Here is a 19,984-nt window from a genome sequence, read left to right on the forward strand (position 1 = left end):
CCTTAATATTTAATATGATATTACAAAGGATGGAAGAAAGAAAGAAAAAACACAAACATGATTCTGCATTTAAGTTGTCAGCACACATCTGCTTTGGTTCAAATGCACTGCATATCTTCCTTCAGTCAGCCAACAAAACAGCAATGGAAAAGATTAACATACTGTTGGTAAAGCAGTTGCATCAAATAGATTTTCTGCAATATAGCATGATAATCCATACTGACAGCTCTGGATAGTACCAGCACATTTCTTGCTGGACTTGGCAATGCAAAGAACACAGTAAACAGCTTCACTTTTCTTCAAAAATAAATAATTGACTATTAAAAACCTATCAGTCTTAAATAAGGACATCAGTAAGCACCACTGGCATAATGGATAAGGCACTGTTCTCCTAAGCTAGAGGTTGTGGGTTTAAGTCTGGTCTGAGTTGGAAGTCATTACAGAAAGTGTCTCATCACTAGAGTTGATATTTTATCCTTGCTTCAACTGTAAAACAGTCTTGCAGTGTTTAGCTTGTAAAAAATGACCACAGAAGCTAAAATATGACATTAATTATGATAACATTGTTGTTGTTGTTTTTTAAACCTTTTCTATCACCGTCGACAGCTTATTCAAGTGCCATCTAGCATGCATGTTCCTTTGTTGCTCATCATTCATCACCAAAAATGATTTTCTTTTTCAATTCTTATGACTGTACTGATTGTATTGAATAAAATCCACATCTAGCATAACCAATGAATGCTGCAAAGTGCTCCAGTGGCGCAATTGGTCAGCGCGCGGTTCTTATAAGACAGTATCTGTTGAGCAATGCTGAGGTTGTGAGTTCAAGCCTCACCTGGAGCATCTTTGTACACTGTTTTTTTTCCTTTTCTTATGTCATTAGTCATTGATTATAAACTGCTACCTTAATATTTAATATGATATTACAAAGGATGGAAGAAAGAAAGAAAAAACACAAACATGATTGTGCATTTAAGTTGTCAGCACACATCTGCTTTGGTTCAAATGCACTGCATATCTTCCTTCAGTCAGCCAACAAAACAGCAATGGAAAAGATTAACATACTGTTGGTAAAGCAGTTGCATCAAATTGATTTTCTGCAATATAGCATGATAATCCATACTGACAGCTCTGGATAGTACCAGCACATTTCTTGCTGGACTTGGCAATGCAAAGAACACAGTAAACAGCTTCACTTTTCTTCAAAAAATAAATAATTGACTATTAAAAACCTATCAGTCTTAAATAAGGACATCAGTAAGCACCACTGGCATAATGGATAAGTCACTGCCCTCCTAAGCCAGGGGGTCCAAGTCCCATATGGGGTGGAAGTCATTACAGCAAGTGTCTCATCACTAGAGTTGATATTTTATCCTTGCTTCAACTGTAAAACAGTCTTGCAGTGTTTAGCTTGTAAAAAATGACCACAGAAGCTAAAATATGACATTAATTATTATAACATTGTTGTTGTTGTTGTTTTTTAAACCTTTTCTATCACCGTGGATAGCTTATTCAAGTGCCATCTGGCATGCATTTTCCTTTGTTGCTCATCATTTATCACCAAAAATGATTTTCTTTTTCAATTCTTATGACTGTACTGATTGTATTGAATAAAATCCACATCTAGCATAACCAATTAATGCTGCAAAGTGCTCCAGTGGCGCAATTGGTCAGCGCGCGGTACTTATAAGACAGTATCTGTTGAGCAATGCTGAGGTTGTGAGTTCAAGCCTCACCTGGAGCATCTTTGTATACTGTTTTTTTTCCTTTTCTTATGTCATTAGTCATTGATTATAAACTGCTACCTTAATATTTAATATGATATTACAAAGGATGGAAGAAAGAAAGAAAAAACACAAACATGATTGTGCATTTAAGTTGTCAGCACACATCTGCTTTGGTTCAAATGCACTGCATATCTTCCTTCAGTCAGCCAACAAAACAGCAATGGAAAAGATTAACATACTGTTGGTAAAGCAGTTGCATCAAATTGATTTTCTGCAATATAGCATGATAATCCATACTGACAGCTCTGGATAGTACCAGCACATTTCTTGCTGGACTTGGCAATGCAAAGAACACAGTAAACAGCATCACTTTTCTTCAAAAATAAATAATTGACTATTAAAAACCTATCAGTCTTAAATAAGGACATCAGTAAGCACCACTGGCATAATGGATAAGTCACTGCCTTCCTAAGCCAGGGGGTCCAAGTCCCATATGGGGTGGAAGTCATTATAGCAAGTGTCTCATCACTAGAGTTGATATTTTATCCTTGCTTCAACTGTAAAACAGTCTTGCAGTGTTTAGCTTGCAAAAAATGACCACAGTGGCTAAAATATGACATTTATTATGATAACATTGTTGTTGTTTTTTTTTAAACCTTTTCTATCACAGTGGACAGCTTATTCAAGTACCATCTGACATGCATGTTCATTTGTTTCTCATAATTCATCACCAAAAATGATTTTCTTTTTCAATTCTTATGACTGTACTGATTGTATTGAATAAAATCCACATCTAGCAGAACCAACCAATGCTGCAAAGTGCTCCAGTGGTGCAATTGGTCAGCGCGCGGTACATGCATGTCACTGTTTTTTTTTTTTCTTATGTCATTAGTCATTGATTATAAACTGCTACCTTAATATTTAATATGATATTACAAAGGATGGAAGAAAGAAAGAAAAAACACAAACATGATTCTGCATTTAAGTTGTCAGCACACATCTGCTTTGGTTCAAATGCACTGCATATCTTCCTTCAGTCAGCCAACAAAACAGCAATGGAAAAGATTAACATACTGTTGGTAAAGCAGTTGCATCAAATTGATTTTCTGCAATATAGCATGATAATCCATACTGACAGCTCTTGATAGTACCAGCACATTTCTCGCTGGACTTGGTAATGCAAAGAACACAGTAAACAGCTTCAATTTTTTCAAAAATAAATAATTGACTATTAAAAACCTATCAGTCTTAAATAAGGACATCAGTAAGCACCACTGGCATAATGGGTAAGGCACTGTTCTCCTAAGCCAGAGATTGTGGGTTTAAGTCCCGTCTGAGTTGGAAGTTATTTACAGCAAGTGTCTCATCACTAGAGTTGATATTTTATCCTTGCTTCAACTGTAAAACAGTCTTGCAGTGTTTAGCTTGTAAAAAATGACCACAGAAGCTAAAATATGACATTAATTATGATAACATTGTTGTTGTTGTTTTTTAAACCTTTTCTATCACCGTGGACAGCTTATTCAAGTGCCATCTGATATGCATGTTCCTTTGTTGCTCATCATTCATCACCAAAAATGATTTTTCAATTCTTATGACTGTTCTGATTGTATTGAATAAAATCCACATCTAGCATAACCAATTAATGCTGCAAAGTGCTCCAGTGGCGCAATTGGTCAGCGCGCGGTACTTATAAGCCAGTATCTGTTGAGCAATGCTGAGGTTGTGAGTTCAAGCCTCACCTGGAGCATCTTTGTATACTGTTTTTTTTCCTTTTCTTATGTCATTAGTCATTGATTATAAACTGCTACCTTAATATTTAATATGATATTACAAAGGATAGAAGAAAGAAAGAAAAAACACAAACATGATTGTGCATTTAAGTTGTCAGCACACATCTGCTTTGGTTCAAATGCACTGCTTAGTCAACCAACAAAACAGCAATGGAAAAGATTAACATACTGTTGGTAAAGCAGTTGCATCAAATTGATTTTCTGCAATATAGCATGATAATCCATACTGACAGCTCTGGTTAGTACCAGCACATTTCTTGCTGGACTTGGTAATGCAAAGAACACAGTAAACAGCTTCACTTTTTTTCAAAAATAAATAATTGACTATTAAAAACCTATCAGTATTAAATAAGGACATCAGTAAGCACCACTGGCATAATGGATAAGTCACTGCCCTCCTAAGCCAGGGGGTCCAAGTCCCATATGGGGTGGAAGTCATTACAGCAAGTGTCTCATCACTAGAGTTGATATTTTATCCTTGCTTCAACTGTAAAACAGTCTTGCAGTGTTTAGCTTGCAAAAAATGACCACAGAAGCTAAAATATGACATTTATTATGATAACATTGTTGTTGGGTTTTTTTTAAACCTTTTCTATCACAGTGGACAGCTTATTCAAGTACCATCTGACATGCATGTTCATTTGTTGCTCATAATTCATCACCAAAAATGAATTTCTTTTTCAATTCTTATGACTGTACTAATTGTATTGATAAAATCCAAATCTAGCAGAACCAACCAATGCTGCAAAGTGCTCCAGTGGTGTAATTGGTCAGCGCGCGGTACTTGTAAGAAAGTATTTGTTGAGCAATGCTGAGGTTGTGAGTTCAAGCCTCGCCTGGAGCATCTTTGTATACTGTTTTTTTATCTTTTCTTATGTCATTGATTATAAACTGCTACCTTAATATTTAATATGATATTACAAAGGATGGAAGAAAGAAAGAAAAAACACAAACATGATTCTGCATTTAAGTTGTCAGCACACATCTGCTTTGGTTCAAATGCACTGCATATCTTCCTTCAGTCAGCCAACAAAACAGCAATGGAAAAGATTAACATACTGTTGGTAAAGCAGTTGCATCAAATTGATTTTCTGCAATATAGCATGATAATCCATACTGACAGCTCTGGATAGTACCAGCACATTTCTCGCTGGACTTGGTAATGCAAAGAACACAGTAAACAGCTTCAATTTTTTTCAAAAATAAATAATTGACTATTAAAAACCTATCAGTCTTAAATAAGGACATCAGTAAGCACCACTGGCATAATGGATAAGTCACTGCCCTCCTAAGCCAGGGGGTCCAAGTCCCATATGGGGTGGAAGTCATTACAGCAAGTGTCTCATCACTAGAGTTGATATTTTATCCTTGCTTCAACTGTAAAACAGTCTTGCAGTATTTAGCTTGCAAAAAATGACCACAGAAGCTAAAATATGACATTTATTATGATAACATTGTTGTTGTTGTTGTTGTTTTTTAAACCTTTTCTATCACCGTGGACAGCTTATTCAAGTGCCATCTGGCATGCATGTTCCTTTGTTGCTCATCATTCATCACCAAAAATGATTTTCTTTTTCAATTCTTATGACTGTACTGATTGTATTGAATAAAATCCACATCTAGCATAACCAATAAATGCTGAAAAGTGCTCCAGTGGCGCAATTGGTCAGCACGCGGTACTTATAAAACAGTATCTGTTGAGCAATGCCGAGGTTGTGAGTTCAAGCCTCACCTGGAGCATCTTTGTATACTGTTTTTTTTTCCTTTTCTTAAGTCATTAGTCATTGATTATAAACTGCTACCTTAATATTTAATAAGATATTACAAAGGATGGAAGAAAGAAAGAAAAAACACAAACATGATTGTGCATTTAAGTTGTCAGCACACATCTGCTTTGGTTCAAATGCACTGCATATCTTCCTTCAGTCAGCCAACAAAACAGCAATGGAAAAGATTAACATACTGTTGGTAAAGCAGTTGCATCAAATTGATTTTCTGCAATATAGCATGATAATCCATACTGACAGCTCTGGATAGTAACAGCACATTTCTTACTGGACTTGGTAATGCAAAGAACACAGTAAACAGCTTCACTTTTTTTCAAAAATAAATAATTGACTATTAAAAACCTATCAGTCTTAAATAAGGACATCAGTAAGCACCACTGGCATAATGGAAAAGTCACTGCCCTCCTAAGCCAGGGGGTCCAAGTCCCATATGGGGTGGAAGTCATTACAGCAAGTGTCTCATCACTAGAGTTGATATTTTATCCTTGCTTCAACTGTAAAACAGTCTTGCAGTGTTTAGCTTGTAAAAAATGACCACAGAAGCTAAAATATGACATTAATTATGATAACATTGTTGTTGTTGTTTTTTAAACCTTTTCTATCACCGTGGACAGCTTATTCAAGTGCCATCTGGCATGCATGTTCCTTTGTTGCTCATCATTCATCACCAAAAATGATTTTTCAATTCTTATGACTGTTCTGATTGTATTGAATAAAATCCACATCTAGCATAACCAATTAATGCTGCAAAGTGCTAATGTGGCGCAATTGGTCAGCGCGCGGTACTTATAAGCCAGTATCTGTTGAGCAATGCTGAGGTTGTGAGTTCAAGCCTCACCTGAAGCATCTTTGTATACTGTTTTTTTCCCTTTTCTTATGTCATTAGTCATTGATTTTAAACTGCTACCTTAATATTTAATATGATATTACAAAGGATAGAAGAAAGAAAGAAAAAACACAAACATGATTGTGCATTTAAGTTGTCAGCACACATCTGCTTTGGTTCAAATGCACTGCTTAGTCAACCAACAAAACAGCAATGGAAAAGATTAACATACTGTTGGTAAAGCAGTTGCATCAAATTGATTTTCTGCAATATAGCATGATAATCCATACTGACAGCTCTGGTTAGTACCAGCACATTTCTTGCTGGACTTGGTAATGCAAAGAACACAGTAAACAGCTTCACTTTTTTTCAAAAATAAATAATTGACTATTAAAAACCTATCAGTCTTAAATAAGGACATCAGTAAGCACCACTGGCATAATGGAAAAGTCACTGCCCTCCTAAGCCAGGGGGTCCAAGTCCCATATGGGGTGGAAGTCATTACAGCAAGTGTCTCATCACTAGAGTTGATATTTTATCCTTGCTTCAACTGTAAAACAGTCTTGCAGTGTTTAGCTTGCAAAAAATGACCACAGAAGCTAAAATATGACATTTATTATGATAACATTGTTGTTTTTTTTTTTTTAAACCTTTTCTATCACAGTGGACAGCTTATTCAAGTACCATCTGACATGCATGTTCATTTGTTGCTCATAATTCATCACCAAAAATGAATTTCTTTTTCAATTCTTATGACTGTACTAATTGTATTGATAAAATCCAAATCTAGCAGAACCAACCAATGCTGCGAAGTGCTCCAGTGGTGTAATTGGTCAGCGCGCGGTACTTGTAAGAAAGTATCTGTTGAGCAATGCTGAGGTTGTGAGTTCAAGCCTCGCCTGGAGCATCTTTGTATACTGTTTTTTTTCCTTTTCTTATGTCATTGATTATAAACTGCTACCTTAATATTTAATATGATATTACAAAGGATGGAAGAAAGAAAGAAAAAACACAAACATGATTCTGCATTTAAGTTGTCAGCACACATCTGCTTTGGTTCAAATGCACTGCATATCTTCCTTCAGTCAGCCAACAAAACAGCAATGGAAAAGATTAACATACTGTTGGTAAAGCAGTTGCATCAAATTGATTTTCTGCAATATAGCATGATAATCCATACTGACAGCTCTGGATAGTACCAGCACATTTCTCGCTGGACTTGGTAATGCAAAGAACACAGTAAACAGCTTCAATTTTTTTCAAAAATAAATAATTGACTATTAAAAACCTATCAGTCTTAAATAAGGACATCAGTAAGCACCACTGGCATAATGGATAAGTCACTGCCCTCCTAAGCAAGGGGGTCCAAGTCCCATATGGGGTGGAAGTCATTACAGCAAGTGTCTCATCACTAGAGTTGATATTTTATCCTTGCTTCAACTGTAAAACAGTCTTGTAGTGTTTAGCTTGCAAAAAATGACCACAGAAGCTAAAATATGACATTTATTATGATAACATTGTTGTTGTTTTTTTTTTAAACCTTTTCTATCACAGTGGACAGCTTATTCAAGTACCATCTGACATGCATGTTCATTTGTTGCTCATAATTCATCACCAAAAATGATTTTCTTTTTCAATTCTTATGACTGTACTAATTGTATTGATAAAATCCACATCTAGCAGAACCAACCAATGCTGCAAAGTGCTCCAGTGGTGCAATTGGTCAGCACGCGGTACTTGTAAGAAAGTATCTGTTGAGCAATGCTGAGGTTGTGAGGTCAAGCCTCGCCTGGAGCATCTTTGTATACTGTTTTTTTTCCTTTTCTTATGTCATTGATTATAAACTGCTACCTTAATATGTAATAAGATATTACAAAGGATGGAAGAAAGAAAGAAAAAACACAAACATGATTGTGCATTTAAGTTGTCAGCACACATCTGCTTTGGTTCAAATGCACTGCATATCTTCCTTCAGTCAGCCAACAAAACAGCAATGGAAAAGATTAACATACTGTTGGTAAAGCAGTTGCATCAAATTGATTTTCTGCAATATAGCATGATAATCCATACTGACAGCTCTGGATAGTACCAGCACATTTCTCGCTGGACTTGGTAATGCAAAGAACACAGTAAACAGCTTCAATTTTTTTCAAAAATAAATAATTGACTATTAAAAACCTATCAGTCTTAAATAAGGACATCAGTAAGCACCACTAGCATAGTGGGTAAGGCACTGTTCTCCTAAGCCAGTGGTTGTGGGTGTAAGTTCTGTCTGAGTTGGAAGTCAGGTGTCTCATCACTAGAGTTGATATTTTATCCTTGCTTCAACTGTAAAACAGTCTTGCAGTGTTTAGCTTGTAAAAAATGACCACAGAAGCTAAAATATGACAAAAATAACATTGTGGACAGCTTATTCAAGTGCCATCTGGCACGCATGTTCCTTTGTTGCTCATCATTCATCACCAAAAATGATTTTCTTTTTCAATTCTTATGACTGTACTGATTGTATTGAATAAAATCCACATCTAGCATAACCAATTAATGCTGCAAAGTGCTCCATTGGCGCAATTGGTCAGTGCGCGGTACTTATAAGACAGTATCTGTTGAGCAATGCCGAGGTTGTGAGTTCAAGCCTCACCTGGAGCTTCTTTGTATACTGTTTGTTTTTTCCTTTTCTTATGTCATTAGTCATTGATTATAAACTGCTACCTTAATATTTAATATGATATTACAAAGGATGGAAGAAAGAAAGAAAGAAAAAACACAAACATGATTGTACATTTAAGTTGTCAGCACACATCTGCTTTGGTTCAAATGCACTGCATATCTTCCATCAGTCAGCCAACAAAACAGCAATGGATAAGATTAACATACTGTTGGTAAAGCAGTTGCATCAAATTGATTTTCTGCAATATAGCATGATAATCCATACTGACAGCTCTGGATAGTACCTGCAGATTTCTTGCTGGACCTGGTAATGCAAAGAACACAGTAAACAGCTTCACTTTTTCTTAAAAAATAAATAATTGACTATTAAAAACCTAACAGTCTTAAATAAGAACATCAGTAAGCACCACTGGCATAATGGATAAGTCACTGCCCTCCTAAGCCAGGGGTCCAAGTCCCATATGGGGTGGAAGTCATTACAGCAAGTGACTCATCACTAGAGTTGATATTTTATCCTTGCTTCAACTGTAAAACAGTCTTGCAGTGTTTAGCTTGTAAAAAATGACCGCAGAAGCTAAAATATGACATTAATTATGATAACATTGTTGTTGTTGTTTTTTAAACCTTTTCTATCACCGTGGACAGCTTATTCAAGTGCCATCTGGCATGCATGTTCCTTTGTTGCTCATCATTCATCACCAAAAATGATTTTCTTTTTCAATTCTTATGACTGTACTGATTGAATAAAATCCACATCTAGCATAATCAATTAATGCTGAAAAGTGCTCCAGTGGTGCAATTGGTCAGCGTGCGGTACTTATAAGACAGTATCTGTTGAGCAATGCCGAGGTTGTGAGTTCAAGCCTCACCTGGAGCATTTTTGTATACTGTTTTTTTCCTTTTCTTAAGTCATTAGTCATTGATTATAAACCGCTACCTTAATATGTAACAAGATATTACAAAGGATGGAAGAAAGAAAGAAAAAACACAAACATGATTGTGCATTTAAGTTGTCAGCACACATCTGCTTTGGTTCAAATGCACTGCATATCTTCCTTCAGTCAGCCAACAAAACAGCAATGGAAAAGATTAACATACTTTTGGTAAAGCAGTTGCATCAAATTGATTTTCTGCAATATAGCATGATAATCCATACTGACAGCTCTGGATAGTACCTGCAGATTTCTTGCTGGACCTGGTAATGCAAAGAACACAGTAAACAGCTTCACTTTTTCCTAAAAAATAAATAATTGACTATTAAAAACCTAACAGTCTTAAATAAGAACATCAGTAAGCACCACTGGCATAATGGATAAGTCACTGCCCTCCTAAGCCAGGGGTCCAAGTCCCATATGGGGTGGAAGACATTACAGCAAGTGTCTTATCACTAGAGTTGATATTTTATCCTTGCTTCAACTGTAAAACAGTCTTGCAGTGTTTAGCTTGTAAAAAATGACTGCAGAAGCTAAAATATGACATTAATTATGATAACATTGATGTTGTTGTTTTTTAAACCTTTTCTATCACCGTGGACAGCTTATTCAAGTGCCATCTGGCATGCATGTTCCTTTGTTGCTCATCATTCATCACCAAAAATGATTTTCTTTTTCAATTCTTATGACTGTACTGATTGAATAAAATCCACATCTAGCATAACCAATCAATGCTGAAAAGTGCTCCAGTGGCGCAATTCGTCAGCGTGCGGTACTTATAAGACAGTATCTGTTGAGCAATGCCGAGGTTGTGAGTTAAAGCCTCACCTGGAGCATCTTTGTATACTGTTTTTTTCCTTTTCTTAAGTCATTAGTCATTGATTATAAACTGCTACCTTAATATGTAATAAGATATTACAAAGGATGGAAGAAAGAAAGAAAAAACACAAACATGATTGTGCATTTAAGTTGTCAGCACACATCTGCTTTGGTTCAAATGCACTGCATATCTTCCTTCAGTCAGCCAACAAAACAGCAATGGAAAAGATTAACATACTGTTGGTAAAGCAGTTGCATCAAATTGATTTTCTGCAATATAGCATGATAATCCATACTGACAGCTCTGGATAGTACCAGCACATTTCTCGCTGGACTTGGTAATGCAAAGAACACAGTAAACAGCTTCAATTTTTTTCAAAAATAAATAATTGACTATTAAAAACCTATTAGTCTTAAATAAGGACATCAGTAAGCACCACTAGCATAGTGGGTAAGGCACTGTTCTCCTAAGCCAGTGGTTGTGGGTGTAAGTTCTGTCTGATTTGGAAGTCATTACAGCAAGTGTCTCATCACTAGAGTTGATATTTTATCCTTGCTTCAACTGTAAAACAGTCTTGCAGTGTTTAGCTTGTAAAAAACGACCACAGAAGCTAAAATATGACAAAAATAACATTGTTGTTGTTTTTTTTAAACCTTTTCTATCACCGTGGACAGCTTATTCAAGTGCCATCTGGCATGCATGTTCCTTTGTTGCTCATCATTCATCACCAAAAATGATTTTCTTTTTCAATTCTTATGACTGTACTGATTGTATTGAATAAAATCCACATCTAGCATAACCAATTAATGCTGCAAAGTGCTCCATTGGCGCAATTGGTCAGTGCGCTGTACTTATAAGACAGTATCTGTTGAGCAATGCCGAGGTTGTGAGTTCAAGCCTCACCTGGAGCATCTTTGTATATTGTTTTTTTTCCTTTTTCTAATGTCATTAGTCATTGATTATAAACTGCTACCTTAATATTTAATATGATATTACAAAGGATGGAAGAAAGAAAGAAAAAACACAAACATGATTGTACATTTAAGTTGTCAGCACACATCTGCTTTGGTTCAAATGCATTGCATATCTTCCTTCAGTCAGCCAACAAAACAGCAATGGAAAATATTAACATACTGTTGGTAAAGCAGTTGCATCAAATTGATTTTCTGCAATATAGCATGATAATCCATACTGACAGCTCTGGATAGTACCAGCACATTTCTTGCTGGACTTGGTAATGCAAAGAACACAGTAAACAGCTTCACTTTTTTTAAAAATAAATAATTGACTATTAAAAACCTATCAGTCTTAAATAAGGACATCAGTAAGCACCACTGGCATAATGGAAAAGGCACTGTTCTCCTAAGCCAGTGGTTGTGGGTTTAAGTCCCGTCTGAGTTGGAAGTCATTACAGCAAGTGTCTCATCACTAGAGTTGATATTTTATCCTTGCTTCAACTGTAAAACAGTCTTGCAGTGTTTAGCTTGTAAAAAATGACCACAGAAGCTAAAATATGACATTAATTATGATAACATTGTTGTTGTTGTTTTTTAAACCTTTTCTATCACCGTGGACAGCTTATTCAAGTGCCATCTGGCATGCATGTTCCTTAGTTGTTCATCATTTATCATCAAAAATGATTTTCTTTTTCAATTCTTATGACTGTACTGATTGTATTGAATAAAATCCACATCTAGCATAACCAATTAATGCTGCAAAGTGCTCCAGTGGCGCAATTGGTTAGCGCGCGGTACTTATAAGACAGTATCTGTTGAGCGATTCCGAGGTTGACATAAGAAATGGAAAAAAAAACAGTATACAAAGAAGCTCCAGGTGAGGCTTGAACTCATCAAGCCTCACCTGGAGCTTCTTTGTATACTGTTTTTTTTTTACTATTCTTATGTCATTAGTCATTGATTATAAACTGCTACCTTAATATTTAATATGATATTACAAAGGATGGAAGAAACAAAGAAAAAACACAAACATGATTGTGCATTTAAGTTGTCAGCACACATCTGCTTTGTTTCAAATGCACTGCATATCTTCCTTCAGTCAGCCAACAAAACAGCAATGGAAAAGATTAACATACTGTTGGTAAAGCAGTTGCATCAAATTGATTTTCTGCAATATAGCATGATAATCCATACTGACAGCTCTGGATAGTACCAGCACATTTCTTGCTGGACTTGGTAATGCAAAGAACACAGTAAACAGCTTCACTTTTTTCAAAAATAAATAATTGACTATTAAAAACCTATCAGTCTTAAATAAGGACATCAGTAAGCACCACTGGCATAATGGATAAGTCACTGCCCTCCTAAGCCACGGGGTCCAAGTCCCATATGGGTTGGAAGTCATTACAGCAAGTGTCTTATCACTAGAGTTGATATTTTATCCTTGCTTCAACTGTAAAACAGTCTTGCAGTGTTTAGCTTGTAAAAAAATGACCACAGAAGCTAAAATATGACATTAATTATGATAACATTGTTGTTGTTGTTTTATAAACCTTTTCTATCACTGGGGACAGCTTATTCAAGTGCCATCTGGCATGCATGTTTCTTTGTTGCTCATCATTCATCACCAAAAATGATTTTCTTTTTCAATTCTTATGACTGTACTGATTGTATTGAATAAAATCCACATCTAGCATAACCAATTAATGCTGCAAAGTGCTCCAGTGGCGTAATTGGTCAGCACGCGGTACTAATAAGACAGTATCTGTTGAGCAATGCCGAGGTTGTGAGTTCAAGCCTCACCTGTAGCGTCTTTGTATACTGCTTTTTTTCCTTTTTCTAATGTCATTAGTCATTGATTATAAACTGCTACCTTAATATTTAATATGATATTACAAAGGATGGAAGAAAGAAAGAAAAAACACAAACATGATTGTGCATTTAAGTTGTCAGCACACATCTGCTTTGGTTCAAATGCATTGCATATCTTCCTTCAGTCAGCCAACAAAACAGCAATGGAAAAGATTAACATACTGTTGGTAAAGCAGTTGCATCAAATTGATTTTCTGCAATATAGCACGATAATCCATACTGACAGCTCTGGATAGTACCAGCACATTTCTTGCTGAACTTGGTAATGCAAAGAACACAGTAAACAGCTTCACTTTTTTCAAAAATAAATAATTGACTATTAAAAACTTATCAGTCTTAAATAAGGACATCAGTAAGCACCACTGGCATAATGGATAAGGCACTGTTCTCCTAAGCCAGTGGTTGTGGGTTTAAGTCCCGTCTGAGTTGGAAGTCATTACAGCAAGTGTCTCATCACTAGAGTTGATATTTTATCCTTGCTTCAACTGTAAAACAGTCTTGCAGTGTTTAGCTTGTAAAAAATGACCACAGAAGCTAAAATATGACATTAATTATGATAACATTGTTGTTGTTGTTTTTTAAACCTTTTCTATCACCGTGGACAGCTTATTCAAGTGCCATCTGGCATGCATGTTCCTTTGTTGTTCATCATTTATCATCAAAAATGATTTTCTTTTTCAATTCTTATGACTGTACTGATTGTATTGAATAAAATCCACATCTAGCATAACCAATTAATGCTGCAAAGTGCTCCAGTGGCGCAATTGGTTAGCGCGCGGTACTTATAAGACAGTATCTGTTGAGCGATTCCGAGGTTGACATAAGAAATGGAAAAAAAAACAGTATACAAAGAAGCTCCAGGTGAGGCTTGAACTCATCAAGCCTCACCTGGAGCTTCTTTGTATACTGTTTTTTTTTTACTATTCTTATGTCATTAGTCATTGATTATAAACTGCTACCTTAATATTTAATATGATATTACAAAGGATGGAAGAAACAAAGAAAAAACACAAACATGATTGTGCATTTAAGTTGTCAGCACACATCTGCTTTGTTTCAAATGCACTGCATATCTTCCTTCAGTCAGCCAACAAAACAGCAATGGAAAAGATTAACATACTGTTGGTAAAGCAGTTGCATCAAATTGATTTTCTGCAATATAGCATGATAATCCATACTGACAGCTCTGGATAGTACCAGCACATTTCTTGCTGGACTTGGTAATGCAAAGAACACAGTAAACAGCTTCACTTTTTTCAAAAATAAATAATTGACTATTAAAAACCTATCAGTCTTAAATAAGGACATCAGTAAGCACCACTGGCATAATGGATAAGTCACTGCCCTCCTAAGCCACGGGGTCCAAGTCCCATATGGGTTGGAAGTCATTACAGCAAGTGTCTTATCACTAGAGTTGATATTTTATCCTTGCTTCAACTGTAAAACAGTCTTGCAGTGTTTAGCTTGTAAAAAAATGACCACAGAAGCTAAAATATGACATTAATTATGATAACATTGTTGTTGTTGTTTTATAAACCTTTTCTATCACTGGGGACAGCTTATTCAAGTGCCATCTGGCATGCATGTTTCTTTGTTGCTCATCATTCATCACCAAAAATGATTTTCTTTTTCAATTCTTATGACTGTACTGATTGTATTGAATAAAATCCACATCTAGCATAACCAATTAATGCTGCAAAGTGCTCCAGTGGCGTAATTGGTCAGCACGCGGTACTAATAAGACAGTATCTGTTGAGCAATGCCGAGGTTGTGAGTTCAAGCCTCACCTGTAGCGTCTTTGTATACTGCTTTTTTTCCTTTTTCTAATGTCATTAGTCATTGATTATAAACTGCTACCTTAATATTTAATATGATATTACAAAGGATGGAAGAAAGAAAGAAAAAACACAAACATGATTGTGCATTTAAGTTGTCAGCACACATCTGCTTTGGTTCAAATGCATTGCATATCTTCCTTCAGTCAGCCAACAAAACAGCAATGGAAAAGATTAACATACTGTTGGTAAAGCAGTTGCATCAAATTGATTTTCTGCAATATAGCACGATAATCCATACTGACAGCTCTGGATAGTACCAGCACATTTCTTGCTGAACTTGGTAATGCAAAGAACACAGTAAACAGCTTCACTTTTTTCAAAAATAAATAATTGACTATTAAAAACTTATCAGTCTTAAATAAGGACATCAGTAAGCACCACTGGCATAATGGATAAGGCACTGTTCTCCTAAGCCAGTGGTTGTGTGTTTAAGTCCCTTCTGAGATGGAAGTCATTACAGCAAGTGTCTCATCACTAGAGTTGATATTTTATCCTTGCTTCAACTGTAAAACAGTCTTGCAGTGTTTAGCTTGTAAAAAATGACCACAGAAGCTAAAATATGACATTAATTATGATAACATTGTTGTTGTTGTTTTTTAAACCTTTTCTATCACCGTGGACAGCTTATTCAAGTGCCATCTGGCATGCATGTCCCTTTGTTGCTCATCATTTATCACCAAAAATGATTTTCTTTTTCAATTCTTATGACTGTACTGATTGTATTGAATAAAATCCACATCTAGCATAACCAATTAATGCTGCAAAGTGCTCCAGTGGCGCAATTGGTCAGCGCGCGGTACTTATAAGACAGTATCTGTTGAGCGATGCCGAGGTTGACATAAGAAATGGGAAAAAAAACAGTATACAAAGAAGCTCCAGGTGAGGCTTGAACTCATCAAGCCTCACCTGGAGCTTCTTTGTATACTGTTTTATTTTTTACTTTTCTTATGCCATTAGTCATTGATTATAAACTGCTACCTTAATATTTAATATGATATTACAAAGGATGGAAGAAAGAAAGATTAAACACAAACATGATTGTGCATTTAAGTTGTCAGCACACATCTGCTTTGGTTCAAATGCACTGCATATCTTCCTTCAGTCAGCCAACAAAACAGCAATGGAAAAGATTAACATACTGTTGGTAAAGCAGTTGCATCAAATTGATTTTCTGCAATATAGCATGATAATCCATACTGACAGCTCTTGATAGCACCAGCACATTTCTTGCTGGACTTGGTAATGCAAAGAACACAGTAAACAGCTTCACTTTTTCCTCAAAAATAAATAATTGACTATTAAAAACCTAACAGTCTTAAATAAGAACATCAGTAAGCACCACTGGCATAATGGATAAGTCACTGCCCTCCTAAGCCAGGGGGTCCAAGTCCCATATGGGGTGGAAGTCATTACAGCAAGTGTCTCATCACTAGAGTTGATATTTTATCCTTGCTTCAACTGTAAAATAGTCTTGCAGTGTTTAGCTTGTAAAAAATTACCACAGAGCTAAAATATGACATTAATTATGATAACATTGTTGTTGTTGTTGTTGTTGTTGTTTTTTAAACCTTTTATATCACCGTGGACAGCTTATTCAAGTGCCATCTGGCATGCATGTTCCTTTTCTGCTCATCATTCATCACCAAAAATGATTTTATTTTTCAATTCTTATGACTGTACTGATTGTATTGAATAAAATCCACATCTAGCATAACCAATCAATGCTGCAAAGTGCTCCAGTGGCGCAATTTCTCAGTGCACGGTACTTATAAGACAGTATCTGTTGAGCAATGCAGAGGTTGTAAGTTCAAGCCTCACCTGGAGCATCTTTGTATACTGTTTTTTTTCCTTTTCTTATGTCATTAGTCATTGATTATAAACTGCTACCTTAATATTTAATATGATATTACAAAGGATGGAAGAAAGAAAGAAAAAACACAAACATGATTGTGCATTTAAGTTGTCAGCACACATCTGCTTTGGTTCAAATGCACTGCATATCTTCCTTCAGTCAGCCAACAAAACAGCAATGGAAAAGATTAACATACTGTTGGTAAAGCAGTTGCATCAAATTGATTTTCTGCAATATAGCATGATAATCCATACTGACAGCTCTGGGTAGTACCAGCACATTTCTTGCTGGACTTGGCAATGCAAAGAACACAGTAAACAGCTTAACTTTTCTTCAAAAATAAATAATTGACTATTAAAAACCTATCAGTCTTAAATAAGGACATCAGTAAGCACCACTGGCATAATGGATAAGGCACTGTTCTCCTAAGCCAGTCGTTGTAGGTTTAAGTCCCGTCTGAGTTGGAAGTCATTACAGCAAGTGGCATAATGGATAAGTCACTGCCCTCCTAAGCCACGGGGTCCAAGTCCCATATGGGGTGGAAGTCATTACAGCAATTGTCTCATCACTAGAGTTGATATTTTATCCTTGCTTCAACTGTAAAACAGTCTTGCAGTGTTTAGCTTGTAAAACATGACCACAGAAGCTAAAATATGACATTAATTATGATAACATTGTTGTTGTTGTTTTTTAAACCTTTTCTATCACCGTGGACAGCTTATTCAAGTGCCATCTGGCATGCATGTTCCTTTGTTGCTCATCAATTATCACCAAAAATGATTTTCTTTTTCAATTCTTATGACTGTACTGATTGTATTGAATAAAATCCACATCTAGCATAACCAATTATTGCTGCAAAGTGCTCCAGTGGCGCAATAGGTCAGCACGCGGTACTTATAAGACAGTATCTGTTGAGCGATGCCGAGGTTGTGAGTTCAAGCCTCACCTGGAGTATCTTTGTATACTGTTTTTTTTTCCTTTTCTTATGTCATTAGTCATTGATTATAAACTGCTACCTTAGTGTTTAATATGATATTACAAAGGATGGAAGAAAGAAAGAAAAAACACAAACATGATTGTGCATTTAAGTTGTCAGCACACATCTGCTTTGGTTCAAATGCACTGCATATCTTCCTTCAGTCAGCCAACAAAACAGCAATGGAAAAGATTAACATACTGTTGGTAAAGCAGTTGCATCAAATAGATTTTCTGCAATATAGCATGATAATCCATACTGACAGCTCTGGATAGTACCAGCACATTTCTTGCTGGACTTGGTAATGCAAAGAACACAGTAAACAGCTTCACTTTTTCCTCAAAAATAAATAATTGACTATTAAAAACCTAACAGTCTTAAATAAGAACATCAGTAAGCACCACTGGCATAATGAATAAGTCACTGCCCTCCTAAGCCAGGGGGTCTAAGTCCCATATGCGGTGGAAGTCATTACAGCAAGTGTCTCATCACTAGAGTTGATATTTTATCCTTGCTTCAACTGTAAAACAGTCTTGCAGTGTTTAGCTTGTAAAAAATGACCACAGAGCTAAAATATGACATTAATTATGATAACATTGTTGTTGTTGTTTTTTAAACCTTTTCTATCACCGTGGACAGCTTATTCAAGTGCCACCTGGCATGCATGTTTCTTTTTTGCTCATCATTCATCACCAAAAATGATTTTCTTTTTCAATTCTTATGACTGTACTTATTGTATTGAATAAAATCCACATCTAGCATAACCAATTAATGCTGCAAAGTGCTCCAGTGGCGCAATCTCTCAGTGCACTGTACTTATAAAACAGTATCTGTTGAGCAATGCAGAGGTTGTAAGTTCAAGCCTCACCTGGAGCATCTTTGTATACTGTTTTTTTTTCCTTTTCTTATGTCATTAGTCATTGATTATAAACTGCTACCGTAATATTTAATATGATATTACAAAGGATGGAAGAAAGAAAGAAAAAACACAAACATGATTGTGCATTTAAGTTGTCAGCACACATCTGCTTTGGTTCAAATGCACTGCATATCTTCCTTCAGTCAGCCAACAAAACAGCAATGGAAAAGATTAACATACTGTTGGTAAAGCAGTTGCATCAAATTGATTTTCTGCAATATAGCATGATAATCCATACTGACAGCTCTGGATAGTACCAGCACATTTCTTGCTGGACTTGGTAATGCAAAGAACACAGTAACCAGCTTCACTTTTTCCTCAAAAATAAATAATTGACTATTAAAAACCTAACAGTCTTAAATAAGAACATCAGTAAGCACCACTGGCATAATGGGTAAGGCACTGTTCTCCTAAGCCAGTGGTTGTGGGTTTAAGTCCTGTCTGAGTTGGAAGTCATTACAGCAAGTGTCTCATCACTAGAGTTGATATTTTATCCTTGCTTCAACTGTAAAATAGTCTTGCAGTGTTTAGCTTGTAAAAAATGACCACAGAGCTAAAATATGACATTAATTATGATAACATTGTTGTTGTTGTTTTTTAAACCTTTTCTATCACCGTGGACAGCTTATTCAAGTGCCACCTGGCATGCATGTTTCTTTTTTGCTCATCATTCATCACCAAAAATGATTTTCTTTTTCAATTCTTATGACTGTACTTATTGTATTGAATAAAATCCACATCTAGCATAACCAATTAATGCTGCAAAGTGCTCCAGTGGCGCAATCTCTCAGTGCACTGTACTTATAAGACAGTATCTGTTGAGCAATGCAGAGGTTGTAAGTTCAAGCCTCACCTGGAGCATCTTTGTATACTGTTTTTTTTTCCTTTTCTTATGTCATTAGTCATTGATTATAAACTGCTACCGTAATATTTAATATGATATTACAAAGGATGGAAGAAAGAAAGAAAAAACACAAACATGATTGTGCATTTAAGTTGTCAGCACACATCTGCTTTGG

General features: G+C 35.8%; 6 non-coding genes across 6 annotated transcripts; all 6 read left to right on the plus strand.

Moving 5' to 3' along the window:
• The first annotated feature begins 1,651 nt into the window (after positions 1-1,651).
• On the plus strand, positions 1,652-1,744 carry TRNAI-UAU (transfer RNA isoleucine (anticodon UAU)). The gene is given in 2 exon segments: positions 1,652-1,689; positions 1,709-1,744. It is a non-coding gene; the product is annotated as a tRNA-Ile (tRNA).
• A 1,640-nt stretch (positions 1,745-3,384) lies between these two features.
• Positions 3,385-3,477, plus strand: TRNAI-UAU (transfer RNA isoleucine (anticodon UAU)). Its single transcript is given in 2 exon segments — positions 3,385-3,422; positions 3,442-3,477. It is a non-coding gene; the product is annotated as a tRNA-Ile (tRNA).
• Positions 3,478-4,271: 794 nt separating this feature from the next.
• TRNAT-UGU (transfer RNA threonine (anticodon UGU)) lies at positions 4,272-4,364 on the plus strand. The gene is given in 2 exon segments: positions 4,272-4,309; positions 4,329-4,364. It is a non-coding gene; the product is annotated as a tRNA-Thr (tRNA).
• An 803-nt stretch (positions 4,365-5,167) lies between these two features.
• TRNAI-UAU (transfer RNA isoleucine (anticodon UAU)) lies at positions 5,168-5,260 on the plus strand. The gene is given in 2 exon segments: positions 5,168-5,205; positions 5,225-5,260. It is a non-coding gene; the product is annotated as a tRNA-Ile (tRNA).
• A 1,687-nt stretch (positions 5,261-6,947) lies between these two features.
• Positions 6,948-7,040, plus strand: TRNAT-UGU (transfer RNA threonine (anticodon UGU)). Its single transcript is given in 2 exon segments — positions 6,948-6,985; positions 7,005-7,040. It is a non-coding gene; the product is annotated as a tRNA-Thr (tRNA).
• A 2,544-nt stretch (positions 7,041-9,584) lies between these two features.
• TRNAI-UAU (transfer RNA isoleucine (anticodon UAU)) lies at positions 9,585-9,677 on the plus strand. The gene is given in 2 exon segments: positions 9,585-9,622; positions 9,642-9,677. It is a non-coding gene; the product is annotated as a tRNA-Ile (tRNA).
• Positions 9,678-19,984: the final 10,307 nt, after the last annotated feature.

The sequence above is a fragment of the Pseudophryne corroboree genome, chromosome 4 (genome assembly GCF_028390025.1).
Source record: "Pseudophryne corroboree isolate aPseCor3 chromosome 4, aPseCor3.hap2, whole genome shotgun sequence".
Lineage (NCBI taxonomy): Eukaryota > Metazoa > Chordata > Amphibia > Anura > Myobatrachidae > Pseudophryne > Pseudophryne corroboree.